Source organism: Mobula hypostoma, unplaced genomic scaffold, assembly GCF_963921235.1.
Source record: "Mobula hypostoma unplaced genomic scaffold, sMobHyp1.1 scaffold_51, whole genome shotgun sequence".
Classification (NCBI taxonomy): domain Eukaryota; kingdom Metazoa; phylum Chordata; class Chondrichthyes; order Myliobatiformes; family Myliobatidae; genus Mobula; species Mobula hypostoma.
Window position 1 is genome coordinate 13,973 of NW_026948233.1, and position 22,874 is coordinate 36,846.

At 47.2% G+C, this 22,874-nt stretch overlaps 1 protein-coding gene and 1 pseudogene across 2 annotated transcripts in view; one reads left to right on the top strand and one right to left on the bottom strand.

Moving 5' to 3' along the window:
- Positions 1 to 210: 210 nt before the first annotated feature.
- Positions 211 to 7,404, bottom strand: LOC134342063 (zinc finger protein 229-like; annotated as a pseudogene).
- A 2,868-nt stretch (positions 7,405 to 10,272) lies between these two features.
- The window catches only part of LOC134342073 (zinc finger protein 229-like), a 170,156-nt gene continuing 157,554 nt past the window's right edge, over positions 10,273 to 22,874 (top strand). Inside the window, exons 1-2 of one of the 2 annotated variants that reach the window (XR_010016939.1) lie at positions 10,273 to 10,393; positions 16,706 to 16,873. The gene's annotated coding sequence lies outside the window, so the exon portion shown is untranslated. Of the gene's footprint in view, positions 10,394 to 12,514; positions 12,835 to 16,705; positions 16,874 to 22,874 lie in introns of those variants that run through there. The other variant, XM_063040009.1, reaches the window with a different exon arrangement.

The window sequence follows — 22,874 nt, forward strand, 5'->3', positions numbered from 1 at the left end:
GAGACTTCTTAAGTTTGGCTGGGCCGGGAGCTATCATCCCCTACATTAAACTGCTAACCGAAGCAAGAGTTGCAAGGTTAGATGACTGAGTGGATCGCTTCCCACATTCACAGCGGGTGAATGGGTTTCCCCAGTGTGAACTCAATGATGCAAATCTGGTTGAGGTGGCTGAGCGATTCTCTTCCCAAAGTCCAAGCAGGAGATTGGCCTCTACCCCGTGTGAACTTGCTGGCGTCTCTGCAGTTGAGATGACCGAGTGAATCCCTACCCACACCCTAAGCAAGTGAACGGCCTCTACCTAGTGTGAACTTGCTGGTGTCTCTGTAGGTGGGATGACTGAGTGAATCCTTTCCCACACTCTGAGCAGGTGAACGGTCTTTCCCCAGTGTGAATTCGCTGATGTCTCTGTAGCTCTGATGACTGAGTGAATCCTTTCCCACAGTCTGAGCAGGTGAACGGCCGCTCCCCTGTGTGAAATGACTGGTGTGTTTGTAGGTGGGATGAGCGAGTGAATCCTTTCCCACACTCTGAGCAGGTGAATGGCCTCTCCCCTGTGTGAATTCGCTGATGTACCTTCAGTTCAGATGACTGAGTGAATCCCTTCCCACAGTCTGAGCAGGTGAATGGCCACTGTCCAGTGTGAACGAACTGGTGTCTCAGTAACTGATTTGACAAAGTGAATCCCTTCCCACAGACTGAGCAGGTAAATGGCCTCTTCCTGGTGTGAACTTCCCGGTGGGTCATTAGGGTGGATAACTGAGTGAATCCCTTCCCACAGTCTGAGCAGGTGAAAGGCCTCTCTCCACTGTGAACTGACCAGTGTACTTGTAGGTGGCCTAACTGAGTGAATCCCTTCCCACACTCTGAACAGGTGAACGGCCTCTCTCCAGTGTGAACTCGCTGATGTACCTTCACTGTCGATGACGAAGTGAATCCCTTCCCACAGACTGAGCAGGTGAACAGCCTCTCCCCAGTGTGAACTCGCTGATGTACCTTCAGATGAGATGACTGAGTGAATCCCTTCCCACAGTCTGAGCAGGTGAACGGCCTCTCCCCAGTGTGAACTCTCTGATGTACATTCAGTTCAGATGACCGAGTGAATCCCTTCCCACAATCCGAGCAGGTGAACGGCCATTCCGCCGTGTGAACTCGCTCATGTAGCTTCAGATGAGATGACTGAGTGAATCCTTTCCCACACTCTGAGCAGGTGAATGGCCTCTCCCCAGTGTGAACTCGCTGATGTACCATTAGATGAGATGACTGAGTGAATCCCTTGCCACAGACTGAGCAGGTGAATGGCCTCTCCCCAGTGTGAATTCTCTGATGTACCTTCAGTTCAGATGACCAAGTGAATCCCTTCCCACAGTCCAAGCAGGTGAACGGCCATTCCCCGGTGTGAACTGGCTGGTGTGCCATTAGGTCAGATGACCGAGTGAATCCCTTCCCACAGTCTGGGCAGGTGAATGGCATTTCTCCGGTGTGAACTCGCTGATGTGCCTTCAGATGAGACGACGAAGTGAATCCCTTCCCATGTTCTGAGCAGGTTCATGGCCGCTCCCCACTGTGAACTCGCTGGTGACCCATTAGTTCAGATGGCTGAGTGAATCCTTCCCCACATATTCAGCAGATGGCCAGCCTCTGCACAGTGTGAACTGACTGGTGTGTCCACAGGTGAAAGGCCTTGCCCAGTGTGAACTTGCTGATGTACCTTCAGTTGAGATGACTGAGTGAATCCATTCCCACTGTCTGAGCAGATGAATGGGTTCCCCCCTGTGCAAAATTACGGGAATGCCAGTCGATCTGATGATCGAGTGAATCCCTCCCCACTGTCTGTGCGAGATTCCAGTAGACAAATTCCTTGTCATTTTTAACCTGTAAAAAGATTTACAAAATCCATCAATGGGTGTAGGACAATATTTCAGATGAGATCCCTTGAGTTGTCAACGCGTGATCTGGTATCACACTGTTACAGTGAAGTTCAACACAAGTTGGCGATAGAAATCATCTTCTAACTGGGCACAGTGCTGGTATCTGGAGTGACCATCAAATTCTCTGATGCTCTTCCTGTCTCTATAAGAATGGGGCATTTCTGCCGTCTCCAATCTGTGACCTGGCTCAGTTTGACTCTCTCCATTGGTATTATTCCCTGTTCCCACTGAGCTGCATGGGTTCCTGGCCCCACAGTAACTGAAACACTCTCACACAAATAGCCGACAGTGCATTCCACACACCCACCACTCTCTGTGTAAAAAAACTTACCCCTGACATCCCCTCGGTATCTGTTTCCAAGCACCTTAAAACTATGCCCCCTCATGTTAGCCATTTCAGCCCTGGGAAAGAATCCTCTGGCTACCCACACGATCAATGCCCCTCATCATCTTATACATCTAAAAAAGGCTCTAAACATAAACAAAGAAATTATACATTGCTTTGAGGATTTGGTAGAAGTATACAAAATTATGAGGGTATAGATAAATGAGAGCAGCTTTTTCCACTGAGGTTGGGTGGGATGACAACCAGAGGTCATGGGTAAGTGGAGAAGGTGAAAATTTAACAGGAACATTTGGAAAAGCTCTTTACTGAAATGGTCATCAGAGAGTGGAATGAGATGTCAGCACAAGTGATGAACATGAGCTCGGTTTCACCATTTAAAAGAAGTTTGGATGGGAGCCTGGATGGTAGGGGTATGGAGGGCGATGGTCCCGGTGCTGGTAGTTGCATTAGACAGCTTGAATGTTTTTTCAGCGTTGACCAGATGGGCCAAATAGCCTGTTTCCGTACTGAACTTCCCCATGTTTCTATGACAGAGAAGCTGGTCAAACTTGTCTGGAAGGGAAAAGGTAGGAGTGACAACGGAGCAGCGATGGCTGGAGTTTCTGGGATCAATTCGGGAGCTAAGTGATTGATGCATCGCAAAGAAGTGGAAGCATTGGAAAGGCAGGAGGACACAACTGTGGCTGAAATGAGAAGCCAAAGCCAACATAAAAGCCAAGGAGAGGGCAAACAAAAGAGCAAAAACGATTGTGAATCTTTTAGAAACCAACAGAAGACGACTAAAAAAAAAGTCGGATGAGCTCGGGGGTGGAATTATGATATTGTAGTCATTAGTGAGTCTTGGGAGCACCCAACAGTCTGAGGCATTTAGAGGAACAAAATATCCGGGTCCTCAATATCTCTTGAAAACCAAGGCTCCCTGCACCAGTTACCTTTCAACTTTTATTTTGGCAGGCACATACAAACTTTACACCCTCGAAATCTCACTTCTGAAGGCCTCCCACTTACCAAGTACTCCTTTGCCAGAAAACAGCCTGTCCCAAACAACACTTGTCAGATCCTTTCTGATACCACAAAAATTGACCTTTCTCCAATTTAGAATCTCAACCTGTGGTCCAGACCTCCCTTTTGCCATATTTACTTTGAATCTCATGGCATTATGATCACTAATTTCTGTCACCAGCCCTGGATCATTTCCTGACAGCTCATCGCACACTTCTACATCAGGAATTCTATGTACTGATTCAGGGCACATTTAACAAACTCTACCCCATCTAGTCCTTTTACAGTATGGGAGTCCCAATCAATATAAGGAAAGTTAAAATCACTCACTGAATCAACCTTTGTTTCTTGACATGGTCTGTGATCTCTCTACAGATTTGTTCCTCTAAATCCCTCAGACAGTTGGGTGCAAACATGTCCCAATAATGGCTACAGTATCATAATTCCTGTCCTGAGCTCACCTGGCTTTCCTACGATGCTTCTTGCATTGTGATATACACAGCACAGCAAATTCACACCATGCTCAACTATTTGATTGCTGACTCTATCTGAGGTCTGAACAACATCTGACTGGTGTCAAGAAAACAAACTCTCCCTCATTGTTACAAAAACAAAGGGGCTGATTGTGGATGACAGGAGGAATGGAGACAGGCTAACCCATATTGCCATCAATTGATCACGGTGAACAGCTTTAACTTCCTTGGCATAAACATTACCAAGGATCTCACATTGTCTGAAATTGTCCCACTTTGGCAGAAATATTTAAAATGTCGCTGTCTACGGGTGAAGTGCCGGAGGATTGGAGAGTGGCTCATGTTGTTCCGTTGTTTAAAAAAGGATTGAAAAGTAATCCGGGAAATTATAGGCCAGTGAGTTTAACGTCAGTAGAAGGTAAGTTATTGGAGGGAGTACTAAGAGACAGAATCTACAAGCATTTGGATAGACAGGGGCTTATTAGGGAGAGTCAACATGGCTTTGTGCGTGGTAGGTCATGTTTGACCAATCTGTTAGAGTTTTTCGAGGAGGTTACCAGGAAAGTGGATGAAGGGAAGGCAGTCAATATTGTCTACATGGACTGCAGTAAGGCCTTTGACAAGGTCCCGCATGGGAGGTTAGTTAGGAAAATTCAGTCGCTAGGTATACATGGAGAGGTGGTAAATTGGATTAGACATTGGCTCGATGGAAGAAGCCACAGAGTGATGGTAGAGAATTGCTTCTCTGAGTGGAGGCCTGTGACTAGTGGTGTGCCACAGGGATCAGTGCTGGGTCCATTGTTATTTGTCATCTATATCAATGATCTGGATGATAATGTGGTAAATTGGATCAGAAAGTTTGCTGATGATACAAAGATTGGAGGTGTAGTGGACAGTGAGGAAGATTTTCAGAGCCTGCAGAGGGACTTTGACCATCTGGAAAAATGGGCTGAAAAATGGCAGATGGAATTTAATACTGAGAAGTGTGAGGTATTGCACATTGGAAGGACAAACCAACGTAGAACATACAGGGTTAATGGTAAGGCACTGAGGAGTGCAGTGGAACAGAGGGATCTGGGAATACAGATACAAAATTCCCTAAAAGTGTCATCACAGGTAGATAGGGTCGTAAAGAGAGCTTTTGGTACATTGGCCTTTATTAATCGAAGTATTGAGTACAAGAGCTGGAATGTTATGATGAGGTTGTATAAGGCATTGGTGAGGCCGAATCTGGAGTATTGTGTTCAGTTTTGGTCACCAAATTACAGGAAGGATATAAATAAGGTTGAAAGAGTGCAGAGAAGGTTTACAAGGATGTTGCCAGGACTTGAGAAACTCAGTTACAGAGAAAGGTTGAATAGGTTAGGACTTTATTCCCTGGAGCGTAGAAGAATAAGGGGAGATTTGATAGAGGTATATAAAATTATGATGGGTATAGATAGAGTGAATGCAAGCAGGCTTTTTCCACTGAGGCAAGGGGAGAAAAAAACCAGAGGACATGGGTTAAGGGTGAAAGGGGAAAGTTTAATGGGAACATGAGGGAGGGCTTCTTCACACAGAGAGTGGTGGGAGTATGGAATGAGCTGCCAGATGAGGTGGTAAATGCGGGTTCTTTTTTAACATTTAAGAATAAATTGGACAGATACATGGATGGGAGGTGTATGGAGGGATATGATCTGTGTGCAGGTCAGTGGGACTAGGCAGAAAATGGTTCAGCACAGCCAAGAAGGGCCAAAAGGCCTGTTTCTGTGCTGTAGTTTCTATCTATACCAGCTGTGTTGTGAAAAAAGCACCTCTTTCAGCTCAGACGGTTGAAGAAGTTTGGGATGGGCCCCAAATCCTAAGAACTTTCTGCAGGGACACAATTGAGAGCATCCTGACCGGCTGCATCACTGCCTGGTATGCGAACTGTACTTCCCTTAATCACAGGAACCTGCAGAGAGTGGTGCGGACAGCCTAGCGCATCTGTAGATGTGAACTTCCCACTATTCAGGACATTTACAGAGACAGGTGTGTAAAAAGGGCCCAAAGGATATTGGGGACCCAATTCACCACAACCACAAACTGTCCGTGCTGCTACTATCCAGGAAACTGTACCACAGCAAAAGGACCAACAGGCTCCGGGACATCATCTTCCACCAGGCCATCAGACTGATTAATTCATGCTGAATTAATCGGGGACACTGGATGTCTTCGCACCTTCCGACCAAAGTCCCCTAATTTGTAACAGTTTCTAAAGTGGATCCACCTGTTGTTGTGTGGGATAGACACAAGAGTACTCTGCGATGGTTATTTAACCTCATTCCCCTTCCTGACTCTCACCCAGTTTCCTGTGTCCTGCACCTTGGGTGTAATTCACCTCTCTTCATGTCATATCTATCACCCCCTCCAGCTCCTGGATGATCCAGAATTCTTCCATTTCAAGTTCCAACTCCTTAAAGTGCAGGGTTACAAGCTGCAGCTGGACGTACATCTTGTACGTGAGGGCATCGGGGACACTAGATGTCTTCCCACCTATGTCCCCTCTAATTTGTAATGACCAGTGTGCACATAAAGCTTTTTTTTTACCCGGTGACAACATGGGCAGAGTGAACTTTAAATAGAGAGCCATTCATTTTAACAGCTAGCAAATCACTGTCAATAAGAACTGATGTCCTCTGGGTTTTCAAGTTCATCTGCACTCTCACACAACCTGTATAGTAGGCCTTGGGTAATGAAGGATTTTCTCTCCACAGCTGTTCCACATTCCATATGTGATTTGCTTGCTGATGCTTAAAAAGGTCAGATTTCCCACTCCACTTTCCCACTTTCAAATTCTCCAGCAACTTTTGCATCACCACAATACACACAGGTAACACCAGTTTCTGTATTGTACATAAATATTTCCCCTGAACCCTCCCCCAGGTGACTGACGGTGGTGAACTCAGTGATGGCAATGCCAATGAATATGAAGGGAAGGGCAGTAGTCTGTCTCATTGGAGTCTGGCACATTTGTGATGTGAAAGCTACTTGTTGCCCAGGGCAAAGGTGTTTGATATCATTATGTACCCAGAGAGAATGGGACAAAACATGTTCTCACGGGTAGAAAAGTCCAGAACAAGAGGGGGTAGAACAAGCAACAGACACAAAATGCTGGAGGAACTCAGCAGGCCAGGCAGCATCTATGGAAAAGAGTACTAATGCTGAGTTCCTCCAGCAATTTGTGTGTGTTGCTTGGATTTCCAGCATCTGCAGATTTTCTCTTGTTTGTGACTGGAGGCAGAACAAAGGTGATTTTCTCAACAGCTGATGTAAAAGATTTTGTTCCCTTTCTCCGAGTTCCCGATCCTTGCATTTAGACAGCTGGAGCTCAGCTCTGTCTGAGAGATCCATCGGTTCCCATTCCCTCATCAGCCGGAAGCTCCCCGGGGCCCGTGTACGGATGGTGGGGCTGAGAGAGAGGGAAGAGAGCAGGACTGTCCCGGGATTGCGGGTCACGGAGTCCGGAGCTCACAGCAACTACCCGAAGTCGGTGTTGAAAACGCCCGCCCGGTGAGACCCCCAACCCGGAGATCCCTTCTTACCTCAACCGATCATCCGGGGCCTTTTGTGCACCGCGCGCTGGTGAGCTCGAGCTTGGTCGGTTTAACGGCTGGGCTACTAATCACGTGACCAGCCCCTCCCCCACCGCTGTCAACAGAGGTTTCACGCGCTGCGCTATTCCCATTGGTGCGAAGTGTTGTCAATCACTGCTTCCAGCCAATAGCGGAGGCGGACCAGCCGAGAGGGCGTTACCCCCGCTGACACCGTCTCCCGAACTTTCCGTCACGGCGGGACAACCGTCAAAGTAAATGTCCGCTTTCTGATTTATTTCCATTTCCCTCCGAGGGAAGTTGGGGCGTTTGTGAAGCGTCTCCTGCGGCCGGAGTCTGATGTGTCGCTGAGAGGTAGGAGGAGACCGCTCGGCCCGTCGGTTTGATGCCGGTTCCCCGGGGAGGGAGAGGGGGATTTTATTGAAAGGATGAAGACGGTGAGAGAGGGGGCGGACAGGATGTTTGTCCCGGTGGGGACAGGAGGGGCTCATCTGTGGAAATGTCTGAGCCCACGGTGGTGGCGAGCAGAGGGATTCACCACATTGGGGGGCAAACACCGGCAGACTGTTGCCCTGCAAGCGGGGCCAATGGTCCGGGCAAAGTGACAATTATTTGTGATTTGTTGAGACTGTACCTGGAATATGGTGTAAAATCCCGCTCCCCACACTAACACGGGTCATACAGACCAAAGAACAAACTGCCGGAGGAACTCAGTGGGTCGGGCAGCATCTGTGGAGGGAAATGGACCGTCAACATTTCGGGCCGAGACCCTCCCTCTGGACTGAGAGTGGACGGGAAATCGTCAGAGAAAAGAGGTGAGGGGTGGGGATGGGGCAAGAGCTGGGGAGTGAGAGGTGGATCCAGGTGAGGGGGAGGTGAGAAGGTGGAAATAGTGACGGGGGTGGGAGGTGAGTGTTTGGGGCAACACGGGGCTGCAGAAGATTGAAATTAATTCCATAGCGGATTAACAAAGAGGTTGGAGAGTATTTGTTATAGAGAGTGCAATGAAGATTCACCAGACTGATCCCTGGAGTGGTGGGGTCATCATATGAAGAAAGATCAAATGTGATAACCCTTTCATTTAGAGAATCGAGGACTGAGGGGTGACCACATCGAAATGCACAACATCATTACTGGTTGAACCAGGGATCCCAGTCTCTGAAAAAGGGGGTGGACTGTCCGGGAAATGTCTCCATTCTGAGGGTGGTGAATGTCTGTAAATCCCCACCACAGAGGGGGTTAAAATCTATTGCTATGAATTAGGTTCCATTGCTGCCGCAGAGAACGAATTACATGACATCTGCCGGTGCTATTAAACCCGATTCTGATAATTGGTCTGGGAGACCCACCACCGGTCACCTGATCCCAGTTACCACAGATCGTAATGCGAGATTGAAGCCTTTTCTATTTATCTGTGTTCCTCAGTTGAGTTAAGTTTCCCTCTGTGGTTCCAAAGCAGAAGCTCAGTCTGTCTAATATTTCCACACAATTAAAATGGGGAATTTGTTTATTCTTATCACATACTGAACTACAGTGAAAATCTTGCCCGACCTACCATCCACACAGATCGATACATTACAACTACATTGAGCTGATATACAACAAAACAATAACTGTAACAAAGCATTATGGCTGCAGAGAAAGTGCAGTGCAGATAGACATATGGGGCAGGGTCACGTCGAGTTACATTGTGAGGTCGAGTCCATTTTATTGGACTGGAGACCATTCATTTGGCTGACAACCGCAGACAGGAAGCTGTCCATGAGCCTGGTGGTACGCGCTTTAGGGATTTTGTATCTCTTCCCCAATGGGGGATTGGGTGTTTCTCTGTCCCTGTACCTTCCCGTACTTGTGCACTTGGGAATAAATTCAACAGGACCTGAGAAAACTCAGTGAGATTTGATTAGTGATGATCATCTTGGCAGCTCGGTAGGTTGAATGTAGAGGGACAGTACACTGTGAAATGTAAAGAGACAGTACACTGTTGAAAGCAAGTCCCTGAACAGTGTCGATGAGCAGAGGGATATTGGATCCAAGTTCACAGCTCCCTGAAAGAGACTGCACAGATTGATCGGGTGGTTCAGAGCTGCAACGAGAGGCTGGACAAACTTGTGTTGTTTTCTCCAGAGCGGCGCAGGCTGGGGTGAGACTGGATGGACATTTATAAGATTAAAAGAGGAATAGATAGAGCGGACAGACGATATATTTTTCCTGGGTGTTGAAATGTCTAATACATTTAAGGTGAGAGGAGATGTGAGGGACAAGTGTTACGAGATCAGAGGTTTCATTTTGCTGTGGGTGTCACTGTGAGAGAGGCTGCAGGAGGCGGGAGTATGACGTCAGTACACTGACTGCTGGAGCTCTCAGTCTCAGAGAAGCAGAGAGAGACAGAGAGAGGAGAGAAAAGAGAGAGAAAGAGAGGGCGAGGGACACACACACACTTTGGAATACGGCTCGACGACTAAAAATCTTCTGTGATTTGTATTTCGTTTTCCCAGCGTAGAATCTGTGAAATTCTTTGTGATTACTTTCTCGTTGCATTTTAATGTGGATTTACAAATTTCCCCATTGCGTGGAAAACTGAAACTTGCCATCTTGAAACTTTCAGAACTGTTCCTAAACTTGAGAGTTTGGCAGCCACAAACGCATAACACTGTTAACTTCTGTATAGAAGAGTAGTTTGTTTAATTGTCTCTATACTAATACAGATAGTAGTTTATACTAATACAGACTGAGTTTGTGGTCTATCGCTGCTGTACATAACACAGAGTGACGGGCGGGTCACTGGAGTCTCTCCCTGGGTTGTGGGACCCACCGGTCACGTGATCCTGTTCGCCCCGCCCATTTAACCGCAGACGGGCAGCAGCGGCCGTCAGTTCCCGAGGCCCCGCCCTCCGGATGACGCAGAGTCTCTTTGCGCATGCTCACTGTCGCCAGATTGTCGGCGTTTGCTTTTCCGCTCGCTGCTGAAGCGGATCGTCTGCGGGATCGGGAAGGGACGATCGCCTCCTTGATCGGGGAGCCGGGGGTCGGGATCACTATTTACGGGCCGAAGATATATCTTTCCCATCGGTGAGTATTGAGACCGATCCCGAGCGGGGAGATCCGATGTTGGCCGTCAGCCCCGAACGGCGGGCCAATTACTCATTTAGTACCAAGTTATCTGGGCTCGTCAGAAACGTGTCGACTCCACTTAATCTGCATTGAACGACCCAAACCAGGAGCCCAGGCTGTCTCTTTCCGCAGAATTGAAATGGAAGTCCCGCCAACAGGTCACGTGAGGCTATTTAGCCCCGCCCTCCGCTTTGTGACGCAAGATCACGTGGTGTGTGCTCACGGTCCCCGATGGGTGGTGACTCTCCGGGCCCCCTGGTAGCAGCAGAGATACAGAGGAGCAGATTGAGAGGCAGATTCTGGAAAGGTGCAAAAATAACAGGGTTGTTATCATGGGTGCCTTTAACTTCCCTAATATTGATTGGCACCTGATTAGTTCCAAGGGTTTAGATGGGGCAGAGTTTGTTAAGTGTGTCCAGGACGGATTCCTGTCACGGTATGTGGACAGGCCGACCAGTGTGAATGCCATACTAGATCTAGTATTAGGTAATGAACCAGGTCAGGTCACAGATCTCTCAGTGGGTGAGCATCTGGGGGACAGTGACCACTGCTCCCTTGCATTTCGCATTATCATGAAAAAGGATAGAATCAAAGAGGACAGGAAAATTTTTAATTGGGGAAGGGCTATAAAGCTCACACCTGCGGGTGGGAATTGGGATGATGTTTTTGCAGAGAAATGTACTATGGACATGTGGTCGATGTTTAGAGATCTCTTGCAGGATGTTAGGAATAAATCTGTCCCAGTGAGGAAGATAAAGAATGGTAGGGTGAAGGAACCATGGGTGACAAGTGAGGTGGAAAATCTAGTCAGGTGGAAGTGTAGATCGTGTCTAATAAGCCTGATAGAGTTCTTTGAGGAGGTGTCAAGGCATATAGATGAGGGTAGTGCAGTGGATGTGATCTACATGGAATTTAGTAAGGCATTTGACAAGGTTCCACACGGTAGGCTTATTCAGAAGGTTAGAAGGCATGGGATGCAGGGAAGTTTGGCCAGGTGGATTCAGAATTGGCTTGCCTGCAGAAGGCAGAGGGTCGTGGTGGAGGGAGTACATTCAGATTGGAGGATTGTGACTAGTGGTGTCCCACAAGGATCTGTTCAGGGATCTCTACTTTTCATGATTTTTATTAATGACATGGATGTGGGGGTAGAAGGGTGGGTTGGCAAGTTTGCCGGCAACACAAAGGTTGGTGGTGTTGTAGATAGTATAGAGGATTGTCAAAGATTGCAGAGAGACATTGATAGGATGCAGAAGTGGGCTGAGAAGTGGCAGATGGAGTTCAACCCGGAGAAGTGTGAGGTGGAACACTCTGGAAGGACAAACTCCAAGGGAGAGTACAAAGTAAATGGCAGGATACTTGGTAGTGTGGAGGAGCAGAGGGATCTCGGGGTAATGTCCACACATCCCTGAAAGTTGCCTCACAGGTAGATAGGGTAGTTAAGAAAGCTTATGGGATGTTAGCTTTCATAAGTCAAGGGATAGAGTTTAAGAGTTGCAATGTAATGATGCAGCTCTATAAAACTCTGGTTAGGCCACACTTGGAGTACTGTGTCCATTTCTGGTCGCCTCACTATTGGAAGGATGTGGAAGCATTGGAAAGGGTACAGAGGAGATTTACCATGATGCTGCCTAGTTTAGAGAGTATGGATTGTGATCGGAGATTAAGGGAGCTAGGGCTTTACTCTTTGGAAAGAAGGAGGATGAAAGGAGACATGATAGAGATGTACAAGATAATAAGAGGAATAGATAGAGTGGATAGCCAGGGCACCATTGCACAATACAAGAGGACATGGCTTTAAGGTAACGGGTGGGAAGTTCAAGGGGGATATTAGAGGAAGGATTTTTACTCAGAGAGTGGTTGGTGTGTGGAATGCAGTGCCTGAGTCAGTGGTGGAGGCAGATACACCAGTGAAGCTTAAGAGACTACTGGACAGGTATATGGAGGAATTTAAGGTGGGGGGTTATATGGGAGGCAGGGTTTGAGGGTCGGCACAACATTGTGGGCCGAAGGGCCTGTAATGTGCTGTACTATTCTATGTTCTACGTTTCCTCTATGTTGTGTTGGGGAAATCTAATGTTGGCCACTGAGTCCCGTTAACTTCCCCCAACTCGCCTCGCTTCCTGAGGCTCCTCACATTTGTCCCTGAGCTTTCGGCTGTTGTCTTCTCCCCGATTGGGGTGGGTGAGAAAGGAGAACGTCCCAGGTTGTGGGGATCTTTCATTTCACTGCCTGCTTTACCGAGGGACTGGGAAGTCTAGGGGGGAGAATGGTTTCTGTGATGTGCTGATCAGTATCCAAAGGTCTCTGGAGTTCATCACAGTCACGGGCAGAGCAGTTACCATGGAAACGTGTGAAGTGTCCGGATGAGAAGCTTTCTATGGTGTGTTGACAAAAATTTGGTGAGGATCAAAGTATATATGGCAACGTTCTTGTTGTTTGCTCTAACTTTGTCATTTTAGGATCTGTTATACAGTAGTATGTACTATTAATTCAGTATCTGTGTATTGCTGGAGGACCATCAGTGATTGTCTTTGATCCCTTCTCCCACCTGGTTCCATGTGCTCATCCCTGCCCATCTTGTTCAACCTCTGTCCAGTCTCCTCACCCCACCGCACTGCCCTGCTTCAGTGATATACATCAACCATCTGGGTCAACCTCTGTCCAGTCTCCTCACCCCACCCCACTGCCCTGCTTCAGCGATATACATCAACCATCTGGGTCAACCTCTGTCCAGTCTCCTCACCCCACCCACTGCCCTGCTTCAGCGATATACATCAACCATCTTGTTCAACCTCTGTCCAGTCTCCTCACCCCACCCCACTGTCCTGCTTCAGTGATATACATCAACCATCTGGGTCAACCTCTGTCCAGTCTCCTCACCCCACCCACTGCCCTGCTTCAGTGATATACATCAACCATCTTGTTCAACCTCTGTCCAGTCTCCTCACCCCACCCCACTGCCCTGCTTCAGTGATGTACATCAACCATCTGGGTCAACCTCTGTCCAGTCTCCTCACCCCACCCCACTGCCCTGCTTCAGCGATATACATCAACCATCTGGGTCAACCTCTGTCCAGTCTCCTCACCCCACCCCACTGCCCTGCTTCAGTGATATACATCAACCATCTGGGTCAACCTCTGTCCAGTCTCCTCACCCCACCCCACTGCCCTGCTTCAGCGATATACATCAACCATCTGGGTCAAACTCTGTCCAGTCTCCTAACACCCCTCCCACTGCCCTGCTTCAGTGATATACATCAACCATCTGGGTCAACCTCTGTCCAGTCTCCTCACCCCACCCCACTGCCCTGCTTCAGCGATATACATCAACCATCTGGGTCAACCTCTGTCCAGTCTCCTCACCCCACCCCACTGCCCTGCTTCAGTGATATACATCAACCATCTGGGTCAACCTCTGTCCAGTCTCCTCACCCCACCCCACTGCCCTGCTTCAGCGATATACATCAACCATCTGGGTCAACCTCTGTCCAGTCTCCTCACCCCCCCCCCCACTGCCCTGCTTCAGTGATATACATCAACCATCTGGGTCAACCTCTGTCCAGTCTCCTCACCCCACCCCACTGCCCTGCTTCAGTGATATACATCAACCATCTGGGTCAACCTCTGTCCACCCTGTGTCCCACCTCCTCAATGTTATATATCAGCAATCTTCTAACCCTTGTTGTTATTGTGAAGTGTTCTTTTGCACCTTTGGCCTTGCTGAGTTATTTCCAGAATCAGTTTTTGTTAGCTGGAATGCCAGAGGGTCATCAGGTACCAGTTGTGTTGTGCATTAGTGTGGAGGTGTTGGTTTTTGAACTGTGACTGTCTGACACACTGCAGCATTTTCCTGGCAGCAAAGAGTACTGGGTGAGTCCTGTGATCTACATTCCAGGCATATGGAACTGTCACTGTTTTGGTTTTGACTTTGGTTAGTGCTTCTACAGATGGGGCTGGACGGTCGTCCTTCTGCATTGAAGCAGAAATTTCAAGCAGCTGGACATTGGTTGTGGGGAAATCCCAGATTGCACTACCCAGTCTGAGTTGCGGGGGTGATGTGTGAGATTTTCAGGGTCAGTGAGTGGCAGGTTCAGCTGTGTGAGGTTGGATCCTGGGATATCACAGTTTTTGCTCCAGGTAAAATGGACCCGGGGATCGAGCTGCTTGGGTTTATGAGGTGTTGAGCGAGTATTTCTGGTCTGGGACCAGATGTTTATTTCTGGAGTTCCTTTGGAAGCAATGACTGCTAATCTGAGGAGAGGCTATGAGTAAATGGACTATTCCATGTTTACAGCAGTAGAAATAGACCCATGAGTTTGGTGTTCAAACTGTGTTTGGAAATCCCCCCCTGTCTGTCACTCGGTGGAAATCAGACAGAATCTCAAGTTGCTGGAGATTGGCACTAAAAACTGAAAATGTTTGAAGTCATTCTGATGAAACGTTATTAACCTGAATTGTAAAGTGTGTTCCTGTCCCCAAAGCTATTCCTTACTTGCTGAGTGTTTCTGGTAATCCCAGTTTCTTTTTATTATATTCACCCTGGACTGAAATAAACCTGGTTTCACTTGGAAATGGAAATGGCTTGTTTTGTGATCGTAGTGTTATGTGGTCGGCAACTATGAATATAGAATTGAGTCAGGTTTTATAAACAAACTTAAACATTTAATAAACTCTGCTCGACAATAGTGAAAAGTAAACAAACGATTAACTTAACCGGAAGTTAACTGCTATATGGCAATTTAACGAACAGCCAAACTCTGGAACATTTCTTAAAGTGGTAAATTCGAACACAGTCTTAAAGTGGTAAATTTGAAAGTCCAAGTGATTTACACAGTCAATAAGGAGAGACTTCTCTGGAAACGGATTTCTTCAAAGACGTGACGTTTCTGCTGATTCTGTCCAAAGGATTTATGACAAAGGAAATAAAACGGCTTAAAGGAACTGACCTTTTTCTGGATGGTGAACACTGCACAAACCTTTCCTGAGCTTGCAGGGGTTATCTCAGATGCAGATCACTAATTCTGAACGAAGATTCAATAAGGTTGATCTTTTATGGAACCGCCAAACGACACCACCTTTACTCAATTCTTCGGGTTCCTGTAGTTTGGTAAAGGTCTTCACTCTCCGACACTAAACTGCAAAGGTAAACAGACAAAACCTGGCAGCAATTGGCGAAACTGCCAGCACAACGGTTTTACCTTAAAATAGAACGTAAAACTTCGCTTTGAAACGAAAACTGCATCATGAGACGATTACGCAGCAAAATTAACTGACGGAGTAACTGACGAACCAAAACTGACGAACTAACTCCGTAACAACAGGGGTTTCCCCATGTATACCTGTTGGAACAGGTCATCACATGACCTCACACTGGCGGGAAAATTACATGACCCCACCATCACAACGCAATTACATCATGCTCACAAGATACTCCATTACATCATGGTCATAAGACAGTCACAAGATACCCACAAGGTATGTAACAGTAGTACAGTAAAGAAAGCACAACATTTCCTTGTAAATTATCCTGATACCAATTTGTCTATTATTCCTGGAAATGTGTTTGTACAGTTGTTGCAAACAAGGTTTACAAGAATAATCTCAGGAATGATCGGCATTATGTATGAGGAGAATTTCATGGTTCTGGGCCTGTGCTCGATGGGGTTCGGAGGGACGGTTGGGGTGGTGGAGAGATGTATGGTCAAGTAAACCTCTTGAAAGCTGAAAAGCCTGGATACAGTGGACATGGAGAGGATGTTTCCATTAGACGGAGAGTCTGTGATCTGACAGCACAGTCTCAGAATAAAGATGCTTCCCTTTAAAACTGAGATGAGAAAAATTTTTTGGCCAAAAGATGTCGGATCTGTGGGATTTGTTGCCACAGATTTTGGTTGAGGCTGCCATTTGGGTGTATTTTTGACAGAGATTAATATATTCATGATTGCTAAGTAACTTCGGGGTTACAGGAGGAAGGCAGGAATATGGTGTTGGAATAAAAATCAGCCATGGTTGAGTGGTGAGGCAGACCAGATGGATCGAATCACTTAATTCTGTTCCTGTGACTTATGTCTTACCGTGACTGAATGATGGGTTGTTCTTATCCCACATCGTTTTGTGATGTGTGAGGGACAATAATAGATTGTTCACTGAGATCATTATATCTGCCTTCAATGTTTAAATTTCAGTGAGTTTTGTTCTTAGTAACATTAAGCAGAAATGTTTTTTTCTCCTTTTTATTGTTATTGTGCTTCATTATCTTTCACGTTAAAGTTAGACCTGCGGTGAGAGATTTATTGGAAGAAAAACCCCAACTGGAAGCAAACCACGACTGAAGACGAGGGAACAGCAACAAGTGAACCAGCCCGAGGGTTGAGAGCATCAACTGGAGAGAACCCATCTGACTCAGAGAATCCAGTGATTCAGTCAGGGGAAAGTTTGGTGAGTCTCATTTACTCAAACACTGGTCCTTTAGACATTGCATACTTGTACAAAGGAAGGTAGGAAATAGTTGGGGTGAGACTGAATGTTGCCAGAAGAACCAGTTATGCCTCTGTCAGACCCAGTTGCAATCACTCCAGGTCTGGTAATGTGCTTCCAGCAGCCCAGCCCTTTAAAACCACGCCCATTCTGTGGAAGTCGAATCCGGATAAAGCCACTCAGTGATCGTATAAGTACAAACTCTTTATTCCAAGCACCCGGGGCTATTCAGTTATTCGCTCAAACAGGAACAGTCCATGACTGTTCCTGCCCAATCCACTAACTGACTAACAATTCCCCTTACACCACAGATATATCCGTCCAGATACCCCCCACACAAGACAGGCTGGAGCCAAAGTTATTTGCTAAAGACAAATTACAAAATAGTCATAATGTCTTACACATGCAGAACAGACTGAAGCTGTCCTATCTCTACACATGAGTGCACAATGAGATAGCATCCTGAAACCCTAGCTAGCTACCCTCAAGAAGAAATATGGCTCAGCATGGCTTAGCACATCTGTTGATCATCAGCAGTTTCTTTCAGAAAAACAGGCTGCTATTGTTTAACGATGTGTTAATCCTTTTACATAATTTATCATTCCCTCCTTTTGATCATTACATGATCAACAAAGCAGTAATTTTTCACAGAGAAAGCAACCGAGTACAGCATTGACATATCAGTGGGTAATAACAGCGCACAACAGTAATTATAACAATGACATGTAGAATTATTAGGCCATAATGCAATATCATGCTCCACATATGACTGAACAGGCCTTCGAAGACCATCATTTTGACCCTTCGGTGAACCCATGTAAATCCTGTCCAACTTTCTTAATGCTGCAGTCTCCTTGGCAGTGTGGTCAGAGAGAGATGTAATGTTAGTAGACTCATCAGGGATATAGGTGCAGCATTCTGTGTCAATAATAGCACAGGTTCCCCCTTTCTCAGCTGGGATAAAATCTGAAGCCATACGACTCTGTAGGATTGTTTGCCGGATTGCAAACATTTCAGTGGATATTTCTGTTACTTGGGCCTGTGTTTCTGTCAGGGCCCCTGCAGTATTGTGGCCAGCTCCTCAAGTGCTGCAGCCAGATTGATTATCTCTCGTGAATTCCTGGCTACTCCATAGGAGAGAAAAGTGATCATCCAAAATCGCTCAGTCTCAGTTATTCCTCTCCTCTGCTGGGCACCTGCAAGTATGGCCAGGATGCATGTTTCCCAGTATAGGAAGTTCCGTTTGGTGGGGGCCTGAGATACCATCCTTCAAAACACTGACAGCCACAGTCATCTCTGACTGGAACATAGCTCCTCACCCCTCTTCCCCGGGTGTTGTTTAAGAAAGCCCAGGCTGAGAGTTCCTCACTCTGGTTGAGCGGGATTACTGACATTGGAATCATAGATTTACCACGCTGTGGAATTTTGACACAAACCCAGCAGGCCCCTAGTTCTACCTGTTTGGCATACGTGTGACAGAGAGACAGAGAGTTAACACGGGGGCCCCCGGATGCTGGGGTGAGCCCTCTCAAAGACATGAAGACAAACACCACTATCAGCCAATACATTTTCCTTTTGTCCGAGAGAGTCCTTCTACTCAGCTTCTTCAGGAACATGTTTGTCGTCTGTTCGATGTTCGATGTATCCACCGAGATTGCCCCTTCAGTTTCACAGCCGTGGGAGTGGTCAGTAACACCTGATACGGTCCTCTCCACTGAGGTCCGAGTTTCCCTCGATCCCAGTTCTTGATCAGGACAAAATCCCCAGGTTCTATGGTGGGATAGTCACTCCTCTCTGCGGGGTAGTTCTCTTCCTTGCAAGCCTGTCGTACCTGTGAATGTAATGCTTGGAAAATTTTGGTTAGTTGGCATCTGTATTTCCCCATCTCTTCCCCTAGAGAATGCTGTTACGTACCCCGTAACTGGGTTGCCAAACCAGCAGAAGTGGACCACTCAGTTGGAGTCTGGATTACTGGAACTGAGGAAGTTTTATTAAAGAAATAAGCAACACAGTACTCTAATCAAAAGGATATAAATGCAACAGTTTAGCAATGATAAAACACACATGTACACAGAACTAGGATAATAGGATCAATCAAGCTCTATCGCAGTCTAGGGGTAAATGATCAGTTTCAAGTGATGCAAAGTTCAGTTCAATTTAGTTCAGTTCAGTTCGCAGTAATCGCTGTTGTGGAGGAGAGAGAGAGCGAAAGCGAATGAATATTCAAATCGGATTCCAAACAGACCTTCGGTATTCCTCGCAGTTAGCTTTCGGGCGAGCCCTTTGTAATGTCTTCTGAGGTCACCAACTGTGACCCCTCCATTCCAGATACGATCGTTCCTCTGCGGTGAATCCGGCACCCAGGCAAGGGTGGACACACACACCAGGTTCCCGCCGACTCCTACCTTTCCACCCTGTGCGTCTCTGGCTGGTCCCGTGACCAGACCTCCAAAACTATCACCAACTTGTGGGGGCACAACGCACTTCCAGGTTCTCGTTGTCTCGTCGTGTCGTGGTGTCCTTTGCCTTAGCGAACCTGTTCCTTTTATCCCCCTGCTGGGGTATCGCCTATCCATCAAACTTCAAACAGTTTCAGGTTCAAAGCAACCGTCTTGACAATACTCGGAACTGTGTCTCCTTTTTGTTAATCTCTCTCATCCCCCATTAACATTCCTGAATGTTCCCCCCATTGTCCTTCTTATCGGCATCAATCTTCTGATAACTTGGTATTTTGTCACAATGCATATCCAATTTTGCTGGAAGACTTTCTGGGAGCAATGGTACACCAGGTCTTGGTCCCCAGTGTATCCTCATGGGCCGTCCATAAATGATTTCAGCTGGTGACAGCCCTGTTTTCCCCTGAGGGGTAACCCTCATGTGGAATAGGGCTAACGGTAAGACCTTCAACCAAGTGAGTCCAGTCTCTGCTGTTAGTTTGGCCAATTTACTCTTCAGAGTGCCATTGGCTCTCTCCACTATGCCAGCTGCCCGTGGGTGGTGTACATAGTGGAATTATTGCTTGATAACTAGTTTGATATATATCTCTTCGTTTACTTTCGCCACAAAGTGTGGGCCATTGTCAGATCTCAGCATCTCTGGCAGGCCGTACCTGGGAATTATTTTCCATAATAATACCTTCCCAACAGTCATAGTATTATTATTGGTAACAGTCACAACACACTGGAGGAACTCAGCAGGTTGGGCAGCATCCGTGGAAAAGATCGGTCGACGTTCCGGCCCGAAACGTCCTGACGAAGGGTTCCGGCCCGAAACGTCGACCGATCTTTTCCACGGATGCTGCCCGACCTGCTGAGTTCCTCCAGCGTGTTGTGAGTGTTGCTTTGACCCCAGCATCTGCAGATTATTTTTTGGCAGTATTATTGGTGTTTGGAATAGCTTCAATCCATCTACTAGACTCATCTGTAATAACTAAGCAGTATCTATTGCAATGTACTCTGGGCAATTCAATAAAATCAACTTGTAGACACGAAAAAGGTCCACCTAGCAAGGGAGTCGTACCTGATGTTCAGGATACAGGTTACCAACCATTCCCTCCTTTCCCAGGTGTGTATAATTATGTATATAATCAACCAATATTCATTAAAAACTGTGTCGGAACACAAACCTGTCCCACTGGGGTGATCCAAAAATCTGGGTTGGGGTCTTTCTGGCACCCCATCTGGGACCACAGTTTGTGCTCCTCCTCAGAGGCGTCCCCCTGAAAAGTATGTACCTCCCGCATGTCTGGCAAACCCGTTCTGCTTCAGTCACGGAAGGTTGTTTGACGGGAACCCGAGGGGACGACAACTACTGAGGACTGTGACACACTTTTCACTGTCTTACCTGCTAAAGCATTGCCTTTAGTGACCTGGTCGGACATGAGGGTGTGGGCTGCACATTTAATAATGGCCAAAACTCGAGGTAGCTGTAGAGCAGTGAGTAAGTTGTTTACAAAGATAGCATTACTAATGGGGTGGCCAGAAGAAGTCAGGAACCCCCATTTTCCCAGAGAGCCCCGTAGTCATGTACAATTTCAAATGTATAACGGCAGTCTGTGTAAACGTTTGCACTTTAGTCTGTTGCTAGGATACAGGCACGAGTGAAACAGCTCAGCTTTCTGGGCGGAGACAACTGTTTCAAAAGAGGACTGCTCAATTACTTCACTGTCCGTCACTATCGCATAGCCAGAACATTGTTTCTCTGTTGGATCCACAAAAGAGCTTCCATCCTCATAAAACATTGCCTCGGCCTTGAGGGGGTATTGTGGAATGGATGGCACAGTCTGTCCTTCTTTCACGGTGATCCGGACGGGGGCGGGGGGGAGGGCAGTTGGTGTGGCCAACTTCATGGCCTGAAATTGCCCATAGATGGGGTACAGCATCCTGGGTTCGGTCAGTATTAAAAGGATGTCTTACCAGATGTCCCCCCTTCACCTCTGACTCCTTCCATTATCGGAGTTGGCCCGTGGCCAGGTCTTGCTGATTTCCCTCGGTGCTGGAGGTTTGTTTTGTCAGGTGTAGACAAAGAGTCCTAGGCTCTTTGGCTTGAACCTAGGGCAAAACCTAATGGTGGTATGGGGAACAACCAGTCCTGTCTGTCGCCAAAGGAAATCCGGAACTTCGGCCAGTAATGCACTGCCCTCTCTTCCTTTAACCTCTCCAATCACCGAGACTGGGAACTTCTGTCCCTCGAAGGGTGCATAATATTGGCCTCCTCAGTTCAGCACCCCGTAGGGTCATAGCACGGGGTCACAAGGAGGTCGACCGCTGACAGAAGGGGTTCAAATGCAGTGGATTCCAGATTAAGTGCCCACCACTGGGGCATTGGAAATTGGAAAAGGTGTCGGTTGTTAGCTAGTCCCTGGGTGATACCCTCGCCTGTGCATAGAATCTCGACTTCCAACAGACAGCAAGTCTCTCCCTGCTAGATTACACCCCAGACTGGTGGTGACTGTAAATGAAACCTCACTCTGGTTCCCCTGGATTTCCACCTGCAGTGGCTGGGCACGTGAATATGTATGCTCCGTGCCTTCAAACGCAGACAGAGTGATTGTTGTGTTTGATAGCTGGAATCCCTTTTCTGATACTATTTCCTGACCGAGAGTGGTTGTGGTTCTCCCTGTAGCAATCATAAACGGAATTTGGATTCCAGCAACTTGCAGTACTCTGACTGAGGCTTCCAGGGTGCATACACAGGAATCACTGAGGACTATCCTTCCTCCTGCTCGTGGATTGGGTAGCATTCGGGTGGGCAATTGTCATTGTGGAGCCATTAACTCTGGGGTTTTATTGTATTCTTCCCTCCCTGCTCGGAATAATCCTCGGTATTCCCTTTCTGGATCTCAGGGCATAGAGAGCCTCCCCTTCCCTGCCGCCACTGTTTTACCCGAGCGGCCACCGTATCTGAGTACTGGGAGGATTGGGGTTCAGGAGCACTGGGTGCACTTGGCCCCTGGTAAGGTGGGGGGTACGATGGGTATGTTTCCTGGATGGTAGCAGTGGGAACAGTTTGTGGTTGTGGTAAATTGGGTCTCCAATATCCTTTGGGCCCTTTTTACACACGTCTCTGTAAATGTCCTGAATAGTGGGAAGTTCACATTGACAGATGTGCTGGGCTGTCCGCACCACTCTCTGCAGGTTCCCGCGTTTAAGGGAAGTACAGTTCCCATACCAGGCAGTGATGCAGCCAGTCAGGATGCTTGCAGTTGTGTTCCAATGGAAAGTTCTTAGGATTTGGGGCCCCATCCCAAACTTCTTCAACCGTCTGAGGTGAAAGAGGTGTTTTTGTGCTTTTTTCTCAACACAGCCAGTATGTACAGGCCATGTGATATTCTTGGAGATGTTTATGCCGAGGAACTTAACGCTGTTCACCCTCTCAACCCCCGATCCATTGATGTCAATAGGGGTTAGCCTGTCTCCATTCCTCCTGTCATCCACAAACAGCTCCTTTGTTTTTGTGACAA